The sequence below is a fragment of the Cervus canadensis genome, chromosome 29, assembly GCF_019320065.1.
Source record: "Cervus canadensis isolate Bull #8, Minnesota chromosome 29, ASM1932006v1, whole genome shotgun sequence".
NCBI lineage: Eukaryota > Metazoa > Chordata > Mammalia > Artiodactyla > Cervidae > Cervus > Cervus canadensis.
Genome location: NC_057414.1, coordinates 10544621 through 10566006, shown reverse-complemented (window position 1 = coordinate 10566006; position 21386 = coordinate 10544621). Strand labels below are relative to the sequence as shown.

General features: G+C 46.0%; 1 protein-coding gene across 10 annotated transcripts in view; it reads right to left on the bottom strand.

Moving 5' to 3' along the window:
- The window catches only part of TENM4 (teneurin transmembrane protein 4), an 816614-nt gene that overhangs the window by 468888 nt on the left and 326340 nt on the right, over nt 1-21386 (bottom strand). For 3 of the 10 annotated variants that reach the window (XM_043452823.1, XM_043452824.1, XM_043452826.1), the window contains one exon: nt 15346-15442. The exons of 6 other annotated variants lie outside the window; for them this stretch is intronic. The gene's annotated coding sequence lies outside the window, so the exon portion shown is untranslated. Of the gene's footprint in view, nt 1-15345; nt 15443-18353; nt 21174-21386 lie in introns of those variants that run through there. One more of the 10 variants, XM_043452827.1, reaches the window with a different exon arrangement.

The following is a 21386-nucleotide window of genomic DNA, read 5'->3' as shown; positions in this document are numbered from 1 at the left end:
AGTGGGGCATACTGCTATTTGATTCAGGACTTGAAAGTAAGTGAATGAGCACCTGGATGGCAGAAATGTGGGAGATGTTGACACACACGTAGAGAAAATCACAGTACACTGTGGGGTTTGCCATGAAGAGACACGGTGGGAGCATCCGTGGGGAGCCACCTGTTCAGCCTGGAGTGGGCAGAGGAAGGGGCTGAGGAGTTACTCAACTTCGAATCATCCCCATCTCTTTTGCCTGGCCCTCACACCAGCAGAAATCACATCCTATTGACTATATGTTCATAACTTTCCTTTCATTCCCACCGCCATGGACTAGCTCAGGTCTTCATTTCCCCTGAATCACTGCAGTAAACTAGGTCTTTCATCTCATGCTACACCCTCACATCTCATGCAACCTGGGCAACTGCATCTACTCTTGGGCCTGCGACCTGAGTCTTAGTCTCCAGCCCTGACCTCTTTCTTGAACTCCAGATCTCAGTGTCCAACTGCCTTTGTTCCTGAGGATTTCTAGTGTCTGAAAGAAAGCAAGGCTTTCCAACTTTCTGCCTGGTTTCAGAGGCTGTTTCTACCTGGGCCTTCCAAAGTGCTTGCTCAGGACACCAGAATCCTGTGAGCAGGGTAAGGAAACTAGGCACAGAAACAGAATCTGGGGAATTTTCTGTACCCTGGGGTCAGGATATTAGCCTAACTTCTCCAGAAACATAAATTCATCAGTGTCTCAGTTCAATTAATGAGATCTGAAGATCCTTGGAAAGTATACACAAGACTGAAGTATAAGGCAGAAAGTCAGTATACTGATTGACACTGAGGAACAAAACCATTCACATTAGTTTGATCAAAGCTTTCTATGTAGGAAGCCAAGTTATCTTCTGAAGGTCATTGGATGAACATGGTATATTACAAGTGACATCCCTCACTAGTTCTGTGATGCTCTGGGACAAGGGCCTAACATTCCTTATAAAAAAATCCTCAATCATTATGCCTACTTCATAGATGATGGGCAACAGATGGGCTTCCCAGGTGCTGCTAGTAGTAAAGAACCCACCTGCCAATGCAGGAGACATAGGAGATATGGTTTTGATCCCTGGGTTGGGAAGATCCCTGGTGGGGGGAGGAAATGGCAACCCATTCCAGTATTCTTGCCTGAAGAATCCCATGGACAGAGGAGCCTGGAGGGTTATGGTCCACGAGGTTGTAGAGTTGGACATAACTGAAGCAACTTAGCATGCACGAATGCACATAGATGAAGAAACGGAGGCTCAGAGAAGCTAAGTCACTTGCCCGAGTTTGCACAGGCAGTAGGCGGTAGAGCTGGGATTCAAAGTCAGCACCAGAGCCTGCTGTTTAACCACTGACAAAAACCGAATACACGCAATGGCTGTAGAGGAAAGAGTGACAAGCCTTTGTCTAAGTCAAACTGATGCTTAACATAATACCTGTGACAGTGCTCTGCAATACAGTATTACAGCCACGCAGATGGGAAGGATTACTCTTGGAACCACTCTCCCCAAATGAATCTTTATAATCAGGGTTTTACGTTAAATGCACGGTATAAGAGTTGCTTTTCAAAGGACTCCTCCTGTAAAACAAGTAAATGATCTTGTTTCTGAAAATGAATAATCAACTCTGATTTACCTACTACATACTAAATCTGCTGGAGTAAAAATGATATTGTCTGGGACCAGGTAGACCTTGGGTTCCAACTGTAGATCAGCATTAGCTGCACTGCCTTGAACACCTAAGTCCCCTGGCTTCAGTTTTCCTCATTTGTAAAACAGTGATGATAGTATATACCTCACTGGACTTTTTAGGGGAAGATAGAGGAAATTAGTATAAAATGCTTAGCATGGATTCAGGTATGATACATATAATTTTTATTTAAAAATTTTTTTTTGGCGATCCAATTTACTATCCAGTTCAGCTACTCAATTTACCTCTATCATTCTCATCATCATGATGTTTATATATACTCAATATATATTTGAGCATCCAATTTAGTTATTTGCTTTGCTATGATGATGATGTTGAAAATGCAGCTACTCAGCTTGCTGTCTAATTCAACGCACGCATTTGTAATAAAACTTTACCCTCAATGTTGACTTTGGCAGTAACCACACGCCTGGTGTCCCGCCCACACGGTGCCCACTCCTCTCCTTCATCAGCTCTCCCTCACTCCCTTCATCTCATACTAGATGTGCTGCACGGGAATCAGCATTCCTTTGTCCCTGAGGGGCACACAGCTCTCCTGCTTGGGCTAAGGGGGCAGGTGGCTAGTTTCGAGGCTGATTTAGACTCCACGTGATGTCAGAGAGCCCCAATCTCTGGAAGAGGCCGTTCTTTAGGAGTGCTGAGCAAGACTGCTTCTTGCCTAATAGTAGGACAGGTAGGGCTGTCAGGAGTTCGGCTCTGAGCAAAGGGCCAAACACAACCTTGGCTCAGTCAAGGCTCTGCTTCCTCTCTGGAGGAGATGTCCAGCCAGATTTTGCACTGCCTTAACTGACATCACAGTCCATCAACAAGAGGAACTTTATACCTTCTCCTTGGAGGATGGGCGCCAACTTCTTCAGCCATCTATAGGTTACTCAGAAGGGTATAGTGAGGCAAGCTTAGCTCTGCTGTGTCTCAGTTTTGAGACCTTAGGTAAGTCATTTTCCCTTTCTAAGCCTCAGTTTCTTCATCTGTAAAGTGGGAACACCCACTTCTCAAGGGTAAACAAGGGTCAAAAACTCATAATTAGCTATCAACAAACATCAGTTCCCTCTTTCCCTTCCTTTCAGACATATCTTTGTAGGGAAACAAAGATAAAAAAGCTCTCAGGGAAGAAAACGTTTGTGAAAGGAATAGGTAAATGATGAAAAGAAAAGAAACCTTTTTTTATGCATGTGCTGTGTGTTAGGTTTTTTAACAGATGCTATACTATGCCATTCTCAGAATGACTCCAGAGGGAAGATATTAGCTATATTCTTTTTTCATTGTGGTAAAATATATATAACCTAAAATTCACCATTCTTACCACCAGTAAGTGTATAGTTCAGTGGCATTAAATACATTAATTCGTCTCGTTGGGCAGTCATCACCAAGATCCCACTATAGAACTCATTCCATCTCACGCAAAACTAAAATCCTTGTTCCCATGAACCTCCTTTACCCCTCAAGCCAGCCCCTGGCAACTACCATTTTACTGTCTCTATAATCTGGTAAAGCACTTTACAGTGGATTCCTGTAGTATCTGTCCTTTTGTGACTGATTATTTCACTTAGCCTAATATTTTCAAGGCTCATCCATGTTGTATATGTGTCAGGATGGCCTTCCTGTTTAAAGGCTGACTAACACCCCATTGTATGTCCATGCCGCATTTTGTTTATGCTTTTATCCACTGGCGGACACTGTGGACACTTGGGTTGCTTCTATCTCTTGGCTATTGAAAATAATGCAGCTATGAACTTGGGCGTACAACTACCACTTCAAGTCCCTGCCCTCAATTCTTTTATATACCCCAAAGCAGAATTGCTTTTTCACATGGCAATCCTATTTTAAAATTTTTGAGGAATCATCATACTGTTCTCTATAGTGGCTGTACAATTTTGTCTAATCCTTTTTAAGAGATGATGCATCTTAGGTTAAGAGCTGAGCAACAGGCCTGAGGCCACAGCTTCGGAAGGGAGAGTCTGATGCCAGTCTGGGTCCAGGGTGGCCTCATTTTACAGAGCAACAGTTCCTGAGGCCAGGGCTCAGCTAGAAGTATCAGAATCATCCAGTGTACTTGTTAAACATATAGATGCCTGGGTCTCTAGGCCTCAAGAAATAGAACCTCTAGGGATAGGGCCCAGGAATCTGTATTTTCAAAACAACAAAAATCAAACAACAAAGAAAGAAACCAACTCTCTTTGTTTCTGGTAGGCAGCCAGGTTTAGATAACCACTGTTCACTCTTGGGATGGTGGTTTAGTCACTAAGTTGTGTCTGACTCTTGAGACCTCATGGACTATAGCCTGCCAGGCTCCTCTGTCCTTGGGATTTTCCAGGCAAGACTACTGGAGTGGGTTGCCATTCCCTTCTCCAGGGGATCTTCCCAACCCAGCGGTCAAACCCTCGTCTCTTGCATTGCAGGCAGATTCTTTACCAACTGAGTCACGAGTGAAGCCCACTATAGGGATAACAGTCACTATTGTCGTCCTTGTCATTATCCAGATGTCCTTGTAACCCTGCCTTACCCAGATCAGCTTACCGATTTGCCAACATCTGGAAACAGTGGGGAATGTAAGGGTTACCAGGAAATCTCAACCCTGGGTTTGTTCTCCAGCAAGTGCTGGCTTTCAAAGGGCGACACATTTAGTGCTCTAATCAACAAGGCATCAGCCAGGCGCCTGCCCGGGCCTTTCTTCGATTCCTGACTAGCACTCATTAAGCAGCTCAGGCCCATGTGTTCCTAAGCGTGTGTGCAGAGGCAGGCTGTTGGCATTTTAATCTTATTAGTGAATTGAAGCCCTAAGAGGCTGTAGCCACAGCAGCCCCTGTGCCGATGCAGTGAAATTCTTCACACCCTGAGACTGACTCCCTGTCCCTCTGCCATCTCCCACCCATCCTCTCCAGCTCCGGCCCTCCCCTGGGCATGGAGCAAAAGACTCCAGGAAACCAGACCTTGATGATTCCCAGGGTGCTGGCTGCAGATAGCTGGATGATCAGCTCAGGTAACTGTGCTGCCTGTATCCCAGAACAGATACTGAGTTGTCTACCCTGGCCTGACTTGTGGAGTTGGCACCAGGCCATAAGCATGGCTCCCTGGATTCAACTGTCTGTGTCCCCTCCCCCATTAACACTCCTGAGAAAAGCCAGAGTAGGCTGTGGGGCCTTGGGAAAGAAACATCTAGAGGCAGTCTTGCCAGCACAAAGCCCTCATTGTTGGAGGAGGAAGGCTTGGGAGAGGCAGAGGGGGTGCTTATCTTTTGTCAGGGCCAGGGAGCTGAAAGGATTCCAGTGAAAAATGACCCTATAAACTAAAAAAGAGGGGAATATGCAAACTATGATTATCTTCTTCCTTGGGACAGAAATAGCTTGGGTTTTCTCTGAAAATATTCATAGACGCATACCCACATGAACACAAATACACATTTATTATTCTGCTCAAAGTAAATCGAGAGGCAAATGGAAAACAGAGTCACCCATCCATCCATCCATCCCTTCAGTCACTTGTTCATTCAAACATTAACTTTGTGCCATGAGCTATGCTGGAGGAGACCACAATGATCCTAGATCAGAAGTTTTTAATTGAAGGCATGTTGTTCCTGCAACAACCTAGGAACCTGTATATTGCCTCACCAAGGATTGTCTGCAAAGGAATTGATGTTTTGCACAATATATGTGGGGGTGTTATGAGGAATATACATTGTGTTCGAACATTACTGAATCCAAAGCAGTTATCTGTCACTAGTTTTCTTGGCCAATGAAAGCTAAAAGTGTGACTTCTAACCACTGGACATGGTGTAGACAGACAAAAGTGCAGAATCATAGTGTATGGTTCCATGAATGGAGGCAATCACAGCCACCACCACAACGGCAAACTAAACTAGGAACGACGGAAGTGCCTTACGTTTTAGTACCCACAATAAATCTGTGAGATAGACGTTATCACTACCTCATTTTGCAGGTGATAAAGCTGACCATGAGAGCCTTCATAACCCGTCCAAGTTCACACAGCAATAAGAGCGGATCTGGGAAAGTGGAGGAGGAAACTCAGCACTTTGAACACATCTTGCCATGGTGGGCAAGGGCATCTTGTCCAAACACACTCATTGTAAAGATGGATGAGGAAGCTGAGACTTAGAGAATTCACGTGACAAGTCCAAAGGGAGTCACATGGTGAGTTCCTGAGGCAGCCCGGGGTAAGCTCTCGGCTTTTTCATCTTCCATTCTGTTTCACTGTTGTTTAAATAAACCAGACTTTACCTCCAAGTTAAAGGCAAAATAACCTGGGCAGGAGGACAAAGTAAAGGAAAGTGTTCATTGTAAAACACATATTATCTTCTTGTACAGTCTGGAGCAGTTTTACTTTCCTGGGTTGCCACTTTGTCCTGGACGTCCCTGGGAGAAACTCCTAACACAGGGGAAGTAAGACTCAGGTGTGGTGAAGGTATCAAGGACTCAGAGATTCCCAGCTCAAGTCACTTTATTTCAGGCACAAACGACCATTTGGTGGAGCAACCCAGCTCTCCCCTGGCTTTCACAGCATCCATTTCTCTCTGCCTAGCATCTTAGAGCCCACACAGCCAGGAAACCCTAGGAATGCAGGTTCTGTCCCTCTAAGCAAGCGGTGCCCAGTGAAATCCCAACAATCTGTCTCTGGCCATGTGCTGTGCCAGCCGGAGAGGCTGGCTTGGGAAGCCACTGTTTCCTGGATGACGGATCTTGGAGAGGCAGCAGGTGGCAGTGGAAAGAGTTTGGAGTCTGACCATGCTAGAATAGGAATTCTGGACCCACTAAGCACGTGTGATCATGAACAAGTTTCCTAACTGCTCTGGGCACCTGTTTCTGGATCTCTGAAATGAGGATAACACCTTCTTTGTTTATAAGCAAAAGTGTAAAAGTGTTAGTCGCTCAGTCATGTCTGACTATTTGCCATGCCGTGGACTGCAGCCCACCAGCCTCCTCTGTCGTGGGATTCTCTAGGCAAGAATACTGGAGTGGGTTGCCATTTCCTTTTCCAGGGGATCTTCCCAATCCAGGGATCAAATCTGGGTCTCCTGCACTGCATCTAGATTCTTCACCATCTAAGCCACCAGGGAAGCTCTGTTTATGAGTGAACATATTCAAAATACTTGGTACCTTCTTGCTCTGAAAAACAAGCATATATGAACAGATCAGCGTTTTCAAAAACGTGCAGCACAGAAGAACCACCTTACTTGCTCTAAAGAAAATCTAAAATTAAGACTCATGTCTAAAGGAGATAAAGGGTTGCTTCCGGGTTGGTGAGGAGTTGGGGGCTCAGGGTCCTGCCTGTTTTGCCTCTTTCCCTCCCAGCGTGGCCTTGGGGTTCCTCTAGGGAATTTGACTAGTTGGTCACTAGGCTCCTTTTAACTGTAATTAAGTGAAAGGAAGGAAAGAAGAAAAAAATAGAAGGGTGGGAGAAAGGAAAAGCACAGTCTTGTCTGTTGCTACCTGGGCGGAGAGTTATATTTGTTGAGCACTATTAAGAAGATGAACTTGATCTCTAGTCTTATGGTTCAGCAGAGAAGCCAGACCAGGAACAGGTAATTTAAAGATTGAGAGGCGATTGAAAAAGAATTGGGGTGGGGCAGTCTCACTGGGAGTGCAAAGCAGGGGTCTGATGTAGCTCAGCCATCAGGGAAGCTGGGTCCTGGAAGATGGGGGATACGGCAGCTTGGACTAGCTGGCAGGGGGCAGTGCAAGAGAGAAGGGATTGGACTGGGAGGTTCTGGATACGGCACCATTAAGACTTGGTGACCGACTGGACAAAAGCCATGAAAGGGAGCACGCTCTCAAGGATGACCCCCAGTCTCCGGGCTGTACATAAGGTGTGATACTGAAACTAGCAGTGTAAAGCACAAGACTCCACCAGTATCTTTGTCCACACTACCCAGGATCCAGCATGGACCCCAAGCCCACTGCTCATACAACTGCCCATCCTTTCCCGGGGAGACAAAGGCCAGAGGGACCATGCCAGCACACCCCACGGAAAGCGTTTAAGATCAGGAGAACTCGACAAGGCCTACAAAACACCTGTAGGCAGAGCTATTCTGGGAAGTACAGCAACTGCTTGCAGAAAATTAATAATACATGAGCTGAACTCCTTCTGAAATATTTACCCAGCCCGAATGGTTGCAGGCTAATAACCAGGAGTGGAACCCAAGCCTTCCCCCAAACAGCTCCGACTACCGAAAATGAAGAAGCGTCAGCCTGGCCCTTCCTGATGCTCGTGGAAAGAAAACAAATGTGCAGGTTGCCTCACTCAGAAACATAAGGACCACAGGCTGCTGGGAAATGCTGGGGAAGAGAACTCAGACAGAGGCCTGGGAGGTAAATGATAGGAAGCAGCCCACACAGGAGGACTGCTAGTGGTGATGGGGTGCTTATTGCATGTCCCTGTCTAAAGGCCACCCTATAGGACCCCTATGAAGCTGAACATTACTTTTAGGCCATTTTATAGATGAAGGTGATGAGACAAAAAAAGGTTATGTCAAGTTGCCTAAGGAACCAGTGAGGAAGTGATGGAGCCGGAATTCGAGGCAGTCTGGCCCCAGAGTACGTGACCTTAAGCCACTTTGCCTTCGCTGCCTCCTGTTGCCTTTTCCAAAACAGTCAAGAGAGAGGTGCAAGTGTGAGGAAAGAGACTGTGCATCCAACTGCCAAAGCCACATTTGCACAGCTCCAGTGCTGCGTGGACTTTCTGCCTCCAACGTCTGCGGAGGAAGCTGCACGCTTTTCACCAGAGCTGTTCATTCATTTCTTTCTTTTTGGCTGTGCTGGGTCTTCACAGCTGCCCACAGGCTCTCTCCAGTTGCAGTGGGGTGGGGGCTACGCTCTAGTTGCAGTACATAAGGCTTCTTATTGTGGAGGCTTCTCTTGTTGCGGAGCACAGGCTCTATGCAACGTGCGCCTCAGTAGCTGCGGTGTGCAGGCTTAGGTGCTCTATGGCAAGTGGGATCTTCCCGGACCAGGGATGGAACCTTAGTCTCCTGCACTGGCAGGCAGATTCCCAACCACTAGACACCAGGGAAGTCCCCTTTCATTTACTAATTATTTACCGAGCATCTGCTGGGGCCCAGACCCCAGGCTGGGTTCAGATTGGGCCTTCTGCAGTGTACACCATATCTACCTCTTCCAGGAAGCTCTCTGTGTCTGCACCCAGGCAGAGCCCATTTCTCCTTCCTCGGAGCTCCCCACCAGCCTTCAGGCCATTCTTTAGGATAGACTTTCCCCCAAATCAGTTTGGAAACACAGAGGGATTTGAATAGACATGCAAAAGATGTTTTGGAGCAAGTAAGTTTGGGAAACATTAGGAGGGCATCCTTCCTGCGGGACCTCTCAGAGCGCTTAGAGTAGCAGAGGCAGTGACGACTCCCAGGAATGGGTCAGTGTACAGTACTTTCCAGACTGTTCAACATGGAAAACTTTTTTTTTTCCAAACAACATTTTGCAGGGCTGATGTATCATAAATCACTGTTTGGGATATTCTGCCCTAGAATAATAATACCATGTCGAATCTGTGTTTGGGTTTGACCTGTCAAGCCACAGGCAGGACAGTGAGGCTGGGAACTCTTTCTTTCTCATCTCTCCAGCTTCTACCATCAGCCAGGCCTGGATCAGAAGTGTGCTCAGAAAAGGTTTTTTTTTTTTTTTTTTGCAAATAGCAAGTGCTCAGAAAGTGGTTTTTTTTTTTTTTTTTTTTTGCAAATGGCACAAGTGAATGCTGTGAAACAAAGTTCTGGGACTGCATCAACATTCATACCTGTGTCTGCCTACATCTCTGAGTCCATTTCCAAGGCTGCAGGCATGTCTTGCCTGTATGAATCTCAGGCAGTGTTTCCTTTTCTTCCCAGACATGCCCAGTCAGGGCACAGAGCCCCCACCCCCTGTCTTCCAGACCCCTATCTTCAGTACACATTTCTTCAACCCTGACTCTATGGAACCCACTGGGACTTTCCAGAATGCAAGATGGCTTCTCTCAAATGAGGTTCTCACCCACTGGCCAGCCCTGAGAAATCTTGCCTGGGCAGTTTCCCTTGCTTCGATCCTTAGCTCAAACCTCTTGGCTTCCCTGAAATCATCTCTGAGGCCCCCTCCGGCACCCCATCTCCAGGATTCAGCTAGACGCCGGTCCTGGGGTGGCCAGGGCTGCTGTACCCTACACTGTGCCCGTTTCCCTGTTTGTGGGGGGCTGTGTGTCGTGAAGATGCCGCGGTGTTTTGTGCTGAGCATCACAGGCAAGAGTGGGAAAGCCCCTGATGTTATATGACCCTCCTACTGCAGACGGTTCTAGGCCCTGTGCAAGGTTCACCCCGAGCCTTTTAAAACCCGCACGGCGCTCTCCTCCTCTGCGAAGCCCTGCCTGGCAAGGACAGGGCCACCCTGCTCCTCGCATGCCCTCAGGGGCCGGCTGCCCCCTGACCCCTCACAGGAGAGGTCTGCGGGCTGGACTCACCATTCTGTAACAAGAGCACAAAGCCAGGACTGACTCAGAGCTTTGTTGAATCGTATGCTCCCTGTGTATTCTCTTCACAGTCTTCTAACTTCCACAGGCGTGAGCTCGCTTTGGCACGGCAGTTGTTTTACACAAGTGAAAGCATGACTGAGCGCGGCGGTGTTTCCGGGGCTCTGAGGGGGGCAGCTCGGGCAGGAGAGGCAGGAAGGAGCCGGGAGGGCGTGTGGGGAGCTGGAGCCGGGCCCCTGCCCGTCTGTGGTGGGAAAACAGCCGCTCCCCCTGGACTGAAAGCACAGGGCTGCCCCCAGAGACTGCGGCGCCAGACGGAGCCGAACGCACCCCCCACCCCGCGACTGGCAGTGGAACCCGGAGACGCGGCATGCGGAGGAGTCCTGGAGTCAGTGTTCTTCCCCGCCCTGCTCTCCTCCCAGCTCTCTCTTAATCCCCTCGTCTCTGGGCCTTAGACTCTTCATCTCAAAAAGGAGCGGGTTCGACGCCGTCAGTGGCTCTCCGGTTTTTGTTCTGTGACTGACTCACAGGAAGGAGTATATTGAACATCTCAGCTCAGCCTAGATGCACATGTAACCTGAGTTTCACTTAACAGTGCTTGCCCTTACTACCTGCTGTGTTCTCTAGTCCTCTTTATTCATTTATAATTTATTATAATTTATACATTCATTTTATAAACTGTTATTGAAGCACAATGTGAGTACTGTATATATATATGTATATATATGTACATATATATACATATATATATATACACAATGTATGTGTCATAGATAAAGAGCTGGATAAGCTCTCACAAATTGAAAACACCCATGTATTCAGCTCTCAGATTAAAGACAGACTATTATCAACACCTTGAAAGCCCCCCCTGTGCTTGACCCATTTTCTAGCCCCTCCCCCAAGGATCCTGATTTCTAACAATATAGATTAGTTTTGTCTGTTTTTATACTTAAGATGAGGAGAAGGAAATGGCAACCCACTCCAGTACTCTTGTCTGGAAAATCCCATGGACGGAGAAGCCTGGTAGGCTACAGTCCATGGGGTCGCGAAGAGTCCAACACAACTGAGTGACTTCACTTTCACTTTCCACTTTCATGCACTGGAGAAGGAAACGGCAACCCACTCCAGTGTTCTTGCCTGGAGAATCCCAGGGAAGGGGGAGCCTGGTGGGCTGCCGTCTATGGGGTCGCACAGAGTCAGACACGACTGAAGCGACTTAGCAGCGGCAGCATCCTTAAGATGAATGTTGTCACAAAGTTTCTTTGCACCTGGCTTTTTATTTCAACATTATACTTGTGAGGGCCGTTGATACAGCAGGGGACAGCATTCCATTGTGTGGCTGTTCCACCGTTTATCCATGCTGCTGCTGCTGGTCATGTTTTTGGGTGGACAGGTGTGTGCATGTCCCATGTGTGCATCTAAGGATGGAATGGCTAGCATGCATACGCTCTGCTTTAGTTGACACCACCAGGCTGTTTTCCAAAGTCATCATACCAGTCATACCAATACTCTCCCATCAGCCATACATGAGGGTGCTAGTTGCTTCGTGCACGCATGCTCATGTCCGACTCTTTGCAACCCCATGGACTGCAGCCTGCCAGGCTCCTCTCTCTCTGTCCCTGGAACTTTCCAGCAAGAATACTAGAGTGGATTGATATTTCCTCCTCCAAGGGCTCTTCTGGACTCAGGGATCGAACTTGTGTCTCCTGCATTGCAGGCAAATTCTTCACTGCCTAGTTGCTTCACATCTTTGCCAATGTGAGATACTGTCTATCTTTTTCATTTTAGCCCCTCTCATGGGTGTATAGTGGCATTTCATTGCTGGTTTAATCTGTAATTTCCTGGTAACTGATAATGCTTTCATATGCTTATTGCCTATTTGGATATCCTCCTTTGTGAAGTGTCTGATGTATCTTTTGCTTATTTTTCTATTAGGTTGCTTGTCTTTTCCTTACTTATTTGTTTGAGTTTCCTCTTTTTTCTACTACACAGTTGACCCTTGAACAACATGGGTTTAGATGGCGTAGGTCCACTTAGATACAGATTTTTTTCAACAGCAAATGCTACAGTGCTATACAGACAATGGTTGATTGAACCTACAGATGCAGAGCCTGGGATACTGACAAACCATGTAAATGGGGGGGCCACGCTAAATTATACTGGAATTTTCAACTGTGCAGAGGGTCAGTGCCCCGATCCCTGCATTGTTCCAAGGTCAAATGTATATACTTTGGACATGAGACCTATGTTGAATACACATAATGTAAATATCTTCACCCACTCTATGGGTTACTGGATCACTTTGTTTCACTTTAATGCACGATGATCTTGAACCACCAAATTAAATTCATGACCCACTAATGGGTCACAACCCATAATTTGAAAAACACTGCAACACACGATAATGCAGTTTTCCTTGGATCTAGAAACCCGGAAAGGGACACCTCTGGCCAGTGGCTGCCACTGCAGTGTGAGCCTGGGGCAGGACCTGGTATGAAGAGCCGGCAGGTGTCTGGAGAGCAAAGACCACGCTATCAGCTATCATAATTTCCAAATTTAAACAGCAACCTTGTTCTACACCTCCAATGACAACACAGTTCTCAGTCCTCCTGAATTTAAGAGTCACCAGCCCCACAGCCCAGACTGAGGCAGGGGACTCAGAAGGGTGGTGTGGGAACACCTCTGGAATGAGCGTTTGCAGAGGGCGAAGAGTGTGCTCACCCACGTGGGTTTTCCATCCTCCAAGGTGCCGAGGCCCTCGGGGGAGGGTCTGGTGGAATCTAAGATGCCTTTGGAGGTTCCTTTCAGCCAACAGGTCAAGAGCACTTTCCCTAAACTCTGATAAATTCCGTTAACCATGCAAGAAGGGCACACACACTTTCCGGGTGCCTTCTTCATGTGAAGGGTAGCTTCTACGCAGTTCCCTCCCTCAGAGTAGCCTGGCCTGTAAACTCTCTAGGCTCCATGAAGACAGAGGCTGGCACACTCATGGACACACTCGTGGCTGAGGGTACACAGTTAGAGAGCAAAGCTGACCAGCCCTGCAGCCTGTGTTTTCATTCCTATGTCATACTCTTTCTGGGCTGCCAGTCACCATGGAGAGTGCTGACACATCCAAAGGACCCAAAGGGGCTCTCACACGTGCACACAAACTCACACTTGTGAGCAGACACACACAGACATATGCATGCATGTACACACATGCTGTCCTGCTCAGGAATCTGTGGGCTGGACCCTCCTGCTTCATTACATGTGGAGTTTCCCCCCCTCTCCTGATGTCCAAAGTAGGGAACCATCTCACAATACATGAATAATACAAACATACCTAGATGCGGAGGGTACTTTACAATGTGTATATCTGTGTTCACAGCTAATCCCTCATCTCAACCTCACAACCAGCCTTCTGAACTTACACAAATACATGATGATTCTCCAGCCCCTGGGTCTACTGGGGGTCCAAGGACCTTCCTTCTGGGGATACTAATCCCAAGTATCCATGACTAGGGCTGTGCCAGCTGCCAGAGGTTGGTAAAAATTTGCAGCTCCTCAGATCCTCTCTACAAGTTTCCCATTTAATTGTATATTCCGCAGCAACCAATCTTTCCTTGTCTGATTCTGAGCAGAGTTTTAATTTCATGAACTTTCCAAAGTTGGTCTTGTGTTTGCATGAGAGTTTACGGGATGTGGCCACTCTTCCCCCATCCCTAACAAGCACGCCCACAGATTCACGCTTCTCTCTTGTTAGCGTCTTTGCCACCTGCTGTCTTCTCCTCCAGCTGGAGGTAAGGCGCACCATCACCACTTATGCGACTACTAGGAGTTTACTGAACACTTCCTACGCACCAGGTACCAAGCGCTTTATGTGCATTATCCTAGCACACCTCACATGAATCCTTTGCCATATGTATTAATAACCGTCCTTCATAAATGAGGAAACAGATGCTCAGAGAGAAATGACAGCCTAGGACCCCATGGTCAGCAAGTGACTGGACTGGGACTGTACCCATGTACCTGGGCTATCTGATAAAATACTTGCTTATCACAGTATTTTTTTTTTTTTTTTTTTTTTTACTGATCCCAAAGTCCTGGCCCATTCCAGTGCCTGGGACAGAGAGAAGCCACAACTTCTTTACTCTGAGTCAGCAAAACTATCGACATGGAAGGAGACAGCATCTTAGGACCATCTTGTCCTACCCTCCTGTTTTCTTCAAGCTCAGAGAGATGAAGGGACTTTCTCAAAAGCATCATCTCAGCAGAACTGGGACTGGAACCCAGGTGTGGTTCCTTGAGTTTATCTTCCTCTGATTCTCACGGATCTCACGGAATAAAAGACGCTGGTAGAGCACTGTCTGTATTCCAGGCCATCGGCCCCCAACTTTTTGGCACCAAGGACCAATTTTGTGGATGACAGATTTCCACGGACTGGGGGTGAGGGGGTGGTTTTAGGATGATTCAGGTGCATAACATTTATTGAGCACTTTATTTCTATTCTAATGCTGCCTCTGATCTAATAAGAGGAATCAGTCCACAGCCCAGAGGTTGGGGACCCCTGTTCTAGGCAATGCTTTTATTCAAGGAGGCATTAACAGTGTTGGAAAGAAGGTGACCAGGGAAGAAGCTGCTCTTAAAACCAAATTATAAAGCATTATTGGAGGGACAAAGAATACGAAAAGATCTCAAGGAAGGGTATGATTTTTGTCCTCATCCATTTTTAGGACTGTCTGGTGAAAAACAGGCTTGGCAAGATGTGAGGAGCACTGGATATAGTGGATACTAAATCCAGATTTTTTTGAATAAAAATTCCAAATGGGGGAGATAACCACTTCCTCATTAGTCCTGGAGCTTTCCAAGCATAGGCCAAATCTATCTATCTATCTATATCCATCCATCTATCCATCCATCTCTCTCTCTCTCTCTCTCTCAAAGATCCACACCTCTAAGACCCTCTCATCTCTAAAATTTCACAAGCCTTTGAAAAGTACTAAAATCATACAGGGAAGCCACGCAGTAATTCTGTACTCTCTGCTCATTGTTTTTAGGTTAAAAAAAAAAGTCTCTAATAATATAAATGGATATAAAGTCTACCTATTAACACATATTTAAGAGGGAGAGTAAAAAAGCACCCATATCATTAACTTAAATCATGAATACTCTCTGAAGTGTAAAAAAAAATCAACTCACTTTTCTTTAAATCTTCTTAAAAGGGTCTAAGAATAGTCCTTCAAATAATCCTTGAAGTATGCAATTTTAATTTGGACACATGGTAATTTCAGTCTACCTGTTGAAAGAGACAAGAGAGAAATCAGTCATTTCTGACGAGGCTGCTGTTCTGACAAGCAGCCGCTGAGGTTCAGGCAGCTGGAGGGGGGCGGGGACGGGGTTCGGGGTGGGCAGCAGCAGTAGCTTTGGCCCAACACTCAGAGGACAGGCGACTGGGACAGGGATTCCAGTGCCTGGCACATAGCAAACGCTCAATAAATATTTAATCAATGAGTGAAGAAAAGGATGGATGAGTAAGTGAGCATGATTTATCATCAACCTGTGGATACAGGGAGTTACCCTATAGGCTCAGGTCTCGGACTCTTAGGGAGAAACCTAATTTCCAGGCACTGGGCATACTATCGAGAATGATGCAGAGAAAGGCTCATGCTATTAGTGGAGAGAGTGGGGGTTTTAGAAGCAGCCATATGTGTTTGAATCCAGGCTCTACCACTTATAACTGTACAGTCCTGGGCTATCTTATTTATTGATGTTTACTGCATGCATGCATGTGTGCTAAGTTGTTTCAGTCACGTCTGAGTCTTTGCAACCCACCAGGCTCCTCTGTCCACGAGGATTCTCCAGGCAAGAACACTGGAGTGGGTTGCCATGGCCTCCTCCAGGAGATCTTCCAGACCCAGGGATCTAATCTGCATCTCTTACATTGGCAGGTGGGTTCTTTACCACTAGTGCCACCTGGGAAGTCCATCTATGTTTACTACTGTTATTAAATTTGATACTTAGCCCATTTGTCAATTTTCAGTGCTTCTTCTTTCTGAATACAAGCATTTAAGTTCATACATTTCCTTTAAGTACTGTCTTAGCTATAATTCCACTTAAAATTTTTTTTCTTTTGTATTGGGGTATAGCCAATTAATAATGTTGTTCGTGATAGTTTCAGGAGAACAGGGAAGGGACTCAGCCATACATACACATGTATCCATTCTCCCGCAACTCCCCTCCTATGCAAGCTGCCACATTAACAATAAGCAGAGTTTCATGTGCTACATAGTAGGTCTTATACAGTTAGCTATCCATTTTAAATATAGCAGTGTGTACATGTTATATCTGATATTTCTCTTATCATTTATAAGCATTTTATAATTCATATTATCCTTTCTTTTTTGACTCATGAGTTAGTTAGAAGTGTTTCTGTGAATCTCTCTCAATGTATTTTTTTTCCCCCAAACTATTTATCCCCTGCCCAACGCATCTTTTAAAACTCATCTTTCTGTTATTGATTTCTAGCTTAATTGTCCTGTGGTGGGGGAATGTGGTTTGCAGGATACTGATTCCTTGAAATTTACTGAGATGCATTTTATAGCCCAAGATGTAGTCAATTGTTGTGAATGTTTCATGTGTGCTTAGAAAGAACACATTCTTTAGTTATTCTCTAGTTATTAGGTGCAATCTCCGGCTAGTATTTTGAAAACCTCCGTGCCCCTCCCATTTCCTTATCTGTAAAAAGGTACCCAAGCAATACACATTAGTTCCCTCCTGCCATTTAGAATTACACTTCCTGATGAAGAGGTTGTGCAGACAGAAACAGAGAGAGTACAAAGACAGCCAGATGCGCTGTTTCTTGCTGATCACAATATTAATAAGAATAGCCTAGATTTATAAAGCATTTGAAATAGTCCAATGATGACCACACCTCCCATTTGATTCCTTAGTCTCCATAAGCCTGTGGGTGGCTGCCCAGGCTGGTGGAGGTAAGGACCCACGTGGAGCAGGGACACGCCCACCAGCTGGTGTGGCCGTTCACTCAGCCCTCCACCCCGGAACCACAGGGCCCCTCCGTGACTCCCCGCCGGCTCACTCATATCCGCTCAGTTCAGTCTACTTGCTGACTCTCAAATCTATCTCCTTCTCACCCTCAATGCCAACATCATTTCTTATCTGCTTTATTTCAACAGACCATTAAATTCCTACTGTTCTTAGAATGTGATTACAAGAAACAAATCCAGGCAAAATCTTGGCAGGCACAGCTCCACAGAGGGGCTGGGGTAAGTGTTGGTGGATGGGTACCAGAGCATCAGAATTGGGAAGGGGACAGTGATGTTACATTGATCAAACAGAGGCATGGGTTTAGAAAGACAAATACTGAGTTCAAATAGTCTTCCTCTAACTCAGCCTTTCCAGTGACCTTGCTTCCATCCCACTCCAAGTTCTTCCTCTGCTTCTCTGAGAGAATTCCTGAAAGAGTCATCTAAACTATTTCCCCCACACCCACACACCCCACAAATTACTGTGGTGGGGCTCCACCTCCGGAGAGTTCTTTTTAAGATCATAATCATGTTGTCACTGCAAATTCCAAAGACTTATCAGTCTGCAGTGGCCTCCCTGGGTCACCCTCCAAGCAGTATCACCAGCTCCTCTGGAAACCCTTCTGCCTTGGCATTGACAACACCAATTTCTTCTGATTCTCCTTTACCTGCAAGGATGTTCTCTGCCTCTTGCTAGTTCTTTCTTCTTTGTCTCATCCTTAAATGTGAAAGAGTAAAGAGCTCCCTCTTTCTTCAATTCTGTGGCTTCAATTGGCATTTTCATAATTTGTTATTTGTTGACACAAAACTGGTATATAACATTATTAGTTTCATGATTTAATTAGAATTGTTTCAATAAAATAAGAACCATAAACTACTATTTATTAAGTGCACATTAAGTGTATGCCAGTCACTGTGCTAAACAGTATTTCACTTAATCTTCACAATAACCACCTGGGGGGTTAGTTTTTGTTAATACTCATTTTTTGTTCTTTTTTTTAACAGATGAGAAAGGAGAAGCTAAGAAAAGAAATATAATTTGCCCAAGATCGCTCAGCTACTATGTGGCGGAGCTGGGATTCAAAACACCATCTGTCTAATTCAAAACTTGTGCTCTCAGCTACTACATTTACTCATCCTCCCCTCCTAAGCCCTGGAACTCACCATTCTCCCACAATGTCATGCACTTCATACTTCCATTTTGCTGCCCTTGGAATGGAAGACCTTTATCTGCACTGTGAGCTGAGAAAAGTCCGTCCGTTGTTCAAGGCTCAGCTACATGGCCCTCATCCCGTAACGTTTCCCACAAGCCCAGCCAGTTTAATTGTTCCCATCTTCTTCCTGTGGCAGCTCTATAATGATACCAAACCATCCATTCATCCATCTGACCACGTATCCATCCATCCACCCAAGAACCACACAAATATGGTAGAAGATTGTTTACCCAGAAGCATCCAAACACAGGATGTTTTATGCTCAGCCTTTGAAAAAAAAAAAAAAAACATATCATGGTTTGGTCAAAATTGAAGAAAATTTGCTGGAGGTCACGGTATCTAGGGAAGAAATGTGCTCTGCTGGGTATCTGGGAATGCTGACTGGTCAGGGACTGCCATCCCTGTGATCTGGTCAGGGTGGTTTCCAAGGTTACCAAAGCAGGTCTGTGCAATTTCCCTTACCCAGTCCCTATGTTTCTAAATCCTATTGACACACCAAGCCCGGCTCAAATACTCCTTCAACCCCAAAGCTTTCCCTGATTCTCCTCTCCCAACAGGCACGAATGAACCAGGACCTCCACACCACAATGAGTCTGTGACATTGCTGATGACACTCAGCACTTTTATCATCCGTGGCTAATACTGCAGTTCAAAAAGCATGTCAACATTTTCATTTCCTGATTTACCTTCCCTGCTGGTCTCCTTGGGGCTCGGAATTGCACCCACTTCACCTTCATGATGTTTTCAGAACCAAATTCAGTGCCTGGCACACAGACACTCAAGTGTGACTGCCCAGCTGAAACTGGTGACCCTGGCCTTGAATGGAGAAGGCCATTCAACAGCCACTCAAAGGCAAGCACCTAGTTGTGGACACAGCTGGTGTAAAGTGCACATAAAATCCTATACAAAATCCTTCTACCTCTTTCCAACTGACCATAAAAGAAAAGATCAGGAAAGGGGGACCATGCATCCACTTAACCTGAGGTTTCTGAGGCCTGTGTCCCATAGTTCACATGCTGGGGTGATGGCTTTTGATATTCTCCAGGATGACCTAGGCAGGGAAAGATGATGTCTGAACACATTCTAGTTTCCATAGTCAAGAAATGAGAGTTAGACCTTAGAGACAGACAGTGCTTCAATATCAACTATGACAGTCACCTGCTTTACTGAGGAGGGCAAGGGAGGTTAAACGACTCCATCCAAGTCATGGGACAGAAAGGACCGGGCAGACAAATTTTCCCTGTCCCCTCCTAGACTTGCAAACGAAGCCTCTAGGAAACCGAGTGCTCTCTGCATGGCTAAAAATAAACTCCCCGAAACTTCATCTAGCTCTATCACGGCTGCAATTTACAGCGTCTCGAGCTTCAGCGTGGTGTAATTAGCAAATGGATTATAATAATTTATTTCTGGTTTGAAAGCTCGAATGAACACGACCTTCCAGTGGAATGGGAAAATAAGAGGCTGGGAGCCAGCCACACTCCTCCAGCCCCTTCCGATGCCATAATTTTGATGCTGGCCAGCATCCATCTACTGAAGTCTGATGGATGTGCCACAGAGAGGGGACTGTAACTCTGGCCTTCGGGGTGCCTGGGAAGCAAGACTTCTAGAATATAGCACTCCCCTCGACCTCGCCCCATGAAGGATCCATGCTCATTTTTTCAGGGGCCGCAATGGTGTTCTAAACCCATCCTTCCAATGAGCAAGAACATCCAAGGGCAGGGAACATTTGCTGTGATGTCTCCGAGTAGCCACCATCGAAGCCTGGAGCAAGAAAAGGCTAAGAAAAGGCTGGATGGGGGTCAGAGAGGAACTGTTTAGGTTTTGTTGTATGTGTGCCATGAGTGACAACCATGCCAAGTCTCTTTTACAAAATGCTGACAGATACATATCTTCCTCACAAGAGTATCATGGTAATTAAATGAGAAAAATGTATCAAAAGGGTTTTGTAAGTGAATGTTAGTGATTCTTCTTGAGCGAATAATCCCAAAGTAGCTCTCTCTGATGAGGGATGCTCCTGTCCAAAGCACCAGAGTATGCTGTGGTAGGGTGCCAGGGCTGGGGCAGCGGAAAAGTCGGAAAGTTGTCTCCTTGAGTTTCCCTCTGCAGAAACCAGGCAGAGGCCGATCCATTTACCTTTCGCAATATTTTCCTGGTGGAACATTGTGATGCTAGGAAACAGGGATCCTGTTGTGGGCAAGGAACGTGAACAACTTTCTCCTTTCTCACGCACTGTGCCAAACACCCGCCAAAACACACACCGACACAGGTGAGGATGGTGGCCAGGCGGTGTGCAAAACCAAAGTGATGCTTGTGTCCTCTTTGTTAGAGGCAGGGAATGAGCATTCACTGAGCAATGACCACATGCCAGGCACATTACTGGACGGCTTCACTTCTGCAGGGATGCAAAACTTGCTGTCTTCTACCCATCCCCTCAAAATGTCTCTGTAGTATGACAATTATTTCAAACTGAAAACAATCGAGGCTCGAAAGACTCAGGAAGAAACTTTGACCTTCCCCCTAATTGCCTAGAAAATTCAGATAGAGGGCCTGTTCCCCAAATAGAGCCATCACCAGAGATACTGATGCCAAAATCTTGGCTCTCTGTGCACTGACGCTAAAAGGAAATACAAGGTTTTGGAGGCACATGAAAAAGGAGCTTTATTCTTTGCCAGGCAAAGAGGGAACATAGTAGGTTACAGTCTCAAGAACTGTGTCCCACTCCCTGGGGAATAGGGAAAGGTTTTATATACTAATGAAGGTCTTGTGTTTTATTTTTCTTGTGCAAAACTTCAAAATGGCCACAGTGGGCATCAGGCAACTTGGCAACTGGGATTGGTCTTTTCTGAAGTTTATCTGGCTTGTGACCTTCTTTCTGATAAGCAGAGTGAAAAGAATGCCAGGTGCAGAGTGTAATTCATATGGAGTCAGAGAGTAATTAGCTTTGTGAAGGACAAGTCCAGCTATAAATGTTTGTTAGTAGTAA